This window comes from Palaemon carinicauda, chromosome 18 (assembly GCF_036898095.1).
Source record: "Palaemon carinicauda isolate YSFRI2023 chromosome 18, ASM3689809v2, whole genome shotgun sequence".
Lineage (NCBI taxonomy): Eukaryota > Metazoa > Arthropoda > Malacostraca > Decapoda > Palaemonidae > Palaemon > Palaemon carinicauda.
Window position 1 is genome coordinate 126,833,994 of NC_090742.1, and position 4,451 is coordinate 126,838,444.

The window sequence follows — 4,451 nt, forward strand, 5'->3', positions numbered from 1 at the left end:
TTTCCTACAGGAAGGAAGGCTTTACTCCAGTTGTGACCAAGTTGTGGAATTATCTTGTTAATCGGGTGGTTGAATCAGTAGAACTTCAAAAGTTCAAAGTTGCAGCAAATGTTTTATGGTGAACAGGCTGACATAAGTCTTTTTATAGTTTATATATGACATATCTGTTTTGACGTTGTTACTGTTTTTAGAATTACTTATTTTTAATTTGTTCTCATCAGTTATTTATTTCCTTATTTCCTTTCTTCACTGGGCTATTTTTCTCTATTGAAGCCCTTGGGCTTATAACATCTTGCTTTTCCAACTAGGGTTGTAGTTTGGCTAATAATAATAATAATAATAATAATAATAATAATAATAATAATAATGATAATAATAATAATAATAATTCGTAATTGTGTTGGTACTCCTCTTCCAACCTTTATGTGCGGAAGTGTTTACGAATGCCCTCGTTAATCTCTTTGAATGGCAGCAACCCTCTTATGTCTTCGTAAACGGCCTCAAGGGCCACTTTTGCTACATTCTTTTGTCATGAGTTTGTGTCATATACATTCTTCCTATGACCTCCATTGTGTTCGTGAGAACTCTGTTTGCTTACTCTCATCTGTACGAAAATTTCATGCGGCAAGAATGGGGCAAATTTTAAACAATTTAATTATTTTAATGATAATACCAATAATAATGATTTTTATAATTCCAAAATGTTTTCGTAATTTCAATAGTGATAATAATTATAGTAATTTCATAATAGTTTTAGTAATTTCCGTAATGATAATTATTTGATTAATTCTATAACAGTTCTAATAGTTCAAGTGATAACAGTAATTTTGATAATTTTGATGATTATTATAATACTAATAATCTGCCATGGCTCTTCCTGGACGGAAACCCACAACGAGCTGGATAGAATTAACAACGACTCGTGGACCCGCTATAAAGTGTATACAAATGAATTACCTTTTTACCTCAATTCTTACTTGGTTTATTGGCTGGTGCTTTCTCTAGCTAAAACTTAAGGAAATTCTTCTCGATTGAGTATAATATCCGGTTTATTATACAGTATATACAAAGAAAAGGTGGAGATGATAGCCCTAGAATTACATATGATTATATATTTTAATGTATATGAATTATGTCTATATGTTGTAGATTACTCTGACCTCTTTTCCGTCTTAAATATAACAAGTAATTATTCATATAATCTGATTTTTATAGATATTTGTGAGTTATCATATAACTCAATTTCATTCACTTTCATTAAATGGAATTGTCATTATGATTGATCTATAGATGTGTCAGAAATCTCGATCTCTTTCCCAGGTGATAGAAAAAGTATGGAAGTCACAGACTGATGACATTTGAAAATACCTTTTCACAATGTATTAATTTTAATGTGTCATACAATAGTTACCTTTATTAATTTGTAACAATATCATTTGATATTAGTATTTAATAAAATAGATCTGATTAATCTGTGGATTAAGCTTCCTTTTTAGAGTATTAATCATAGATACCAATGAACCCTGGAAAAAAAATCCAGCCAAACAGAAAAGAAATTAAATCATTATATTATAATGCCTTTACAAATTATATTAGTCAGGAAGCCAAAGTCAGAAAATGTGCAACACCTTGCTGATTGCATGTTAGAATAGTCCAACAAGTCTAAATAGATTATTCAGATACAGATAATCATGAATACACTTGTTGAGCATTATAGATATGGATAGTATGGCCTTAATGACAGTTTTCAAAATGGCCGCCAATATCTAAACTTTTGTCATAGTTCAGCTTCTAATTGCAAATAAGATAAACCTTGGTGTATACATTCCCCCAAAAAGTTATTTTTCAAAAATATTTGACAAAATTTGTAGGGGTTCCTAATTCACATTGCTAAGAATTAGAACCCTTAATATACAAAATGCAATGCACGGATTTTTAAACCTAGTTTATACTAGTAGTGAACTCGTAGTGATTAAATTGCTTTGATTTTGTATTGCATTTGATATTTTCAGTTTGTTGGTAACTTTGTTGTTTACTAATAATAGTAATCAGATTCGACTGTGGTTGACCTGTTACAAACTTTGCGCATCGTCATGTTTCGTTTGCGTTTGGTGATCATTTGATGTAACGTATAACCTTGGAATTTGGATGTAGTTTTATTGTATGCTTATATGTTTAGCTGTATGTTAAATTCTGTAATTTTTTTTTATTTTTATATCTTATTTAAACCTTTTATTATTTGTCCGTTTTAACTATGGCTTTTGAGTTGTGGGGTTTTATGGACTATCATGAAGAACTGTCAAGACATGACAAAGAAGATGAGCGAGAAGATAAACCATCATAGCCTTTTGACAAGCAGCTGTATTGCAAAGCAAAAATGCTCCAATGGGACATGGACAACTGTAAGGATATGGTAATCATGCTTGGGGGTTTCCATACCCAAATAAAATTCTCTAAATTGTTGGGACAGTACATGGATTCTTCAGGCCTGGAAAACATCTGGATTGAAAGTGAAATCTTCGGTGAAAAAGCAAGTGAACAAGTTATGAGAGGGAAAGGATGGAACTGCGTCATTAGCATTCACAAGCTGACATTAGAAGCGCTTTGGTCACTCATGTAGGCAAGCTTTACAACGTGGACAGAGGAAAATGACAAGTTCGTCTGAGACGACTTAAAAGTTACAGCTGGGAGAGTTTCTTATGCCTTTGCCAACAAAGATGACAGAGAAATCAATTCCTCCCTCGAAGATCTTTTGTCAGAAACTGAAGAGGTGCATGTCCTGTTTAGTGAGTTTGAGGATTCTTGTTCAGAGAATGCTACTTTCTGTTATTGGAGAACCTATATGAAGTTGATCTCCATCCTCCTGAGGTTCACTCGCTCTCTTCGTGAGGGAGATTGGGGCCTGTTCCTTACATCCTTTTCTGAAATGCTGCCTTTGTTTGGAACATTTGATCATTTCCATTACTCACGCTGGGGAGCTGTCTTCCTCGCTAATATGGATATGCTACCCACAACTGCTCCAGAGGTGCACAGAGGCTTTATTGCAGGAGACTTTGTGACAAAAGAAAACAAGCACAAGTTCAACGAAATACCTGACGACCAGGCTATTGAACATGTTAACAAGGCTGGCAAGGTAGCTGGAGGGCTGGTGAGGATTACAAAAACAGACACCGCTCATGACAGATGGGGCCTAACTTTCAATGAGAGATTTCAGCTACCCAGAGATATTAAGACGATGTTCAATGTAGCTGGTAATGAAGAAGACGATGATGAGCATGAATTTGCACATAAAGATTTTGGTTCCAAGAGAATGAAGTAAGACCAAGATAATGTACAAAAGCTCATTGACTTGTTCGAGATTCACAATCTATTTGATCGCAATTCCCGAGAACTAGTGTCAATTATAACAGGTGATATTGCAAGTGAAGCGGTTATGAATTACCTTCTGCATGCTGAAGTTACAGAGAAGCAGATTGTCACAGTTTGTGGAGAACAGGTTCACTAAGAAGACAACAGGTTTTCACGACATAATCAAGTCAAAGAATCTAAAAATGTTTGAGAGCATGTACACTGTGGAAGTCAATGTCGGAAAGGAAAAAACTGTTGCACTAAATGGTGACAGAAAACTACTCAAGCGTGTGGTGACAGCAATGCAAGCAGGCAGAGACATTGACATGAACAAAATGTTGTAGCAAGAGATTTGTGCAGTGCCACTTTCTCTGGCAATGCCTGAAGGCAGACTGCGTCTACCTAAGAACAAAGCCAACCTTGACTGGATTCTTTAGTAAGGCTTGCCACACAATGTTATGCCTGAACCATTACAAACATGCACTGTCATTGATGGAATGGCAATAATCCAGACACTAGGAAATAGGATGAACGCTAAAACTCTCGACGAATGGGCCGATGCTGTTGCTGATTAGGTCAGTCATGTGTTTTCCAACAGTTATTCTAGGGTTGACCTTGCCTTTGACCAGTACAGGAAGAAAACAATCAAGTCAACAGCTCAAAGTCAGAGAGTACGAGGCAAGAAAGCAATCAGACGAGATGTGCAAACAAGAAGTCAGTCCATGGGGCAGTGGCATAGATTCATCTCCTTAGATGAAAACAAAGTGAGCTTGGCTAATATTCTATGCCTAGAGTTACCAAACAAGTTCCACAATCAAGAAGAAGTGGAGCTGGTATTAAACGGAGGATTCGCGTACCCTGCAAAAGTGTGGACATCGTCAGGGAGAGATGTCTCAAAGTTGTCATCTGCTGAGCATGGAGAGGCGGACAATAGGTTTCTTTTCAATGTGAAAGATGCAAGTGAACAGGGATACCAACAAATTATTGTTGTGAGCCGAGACGCTGATGTTCTTGTTCTCCTTCTCCCCTTTCTGCCACAGCTCAGCCACTTTCTCTGGATGAAAGCCAGAACACCTGAAAAGCATCCCTTTGTTCCTGTCCGT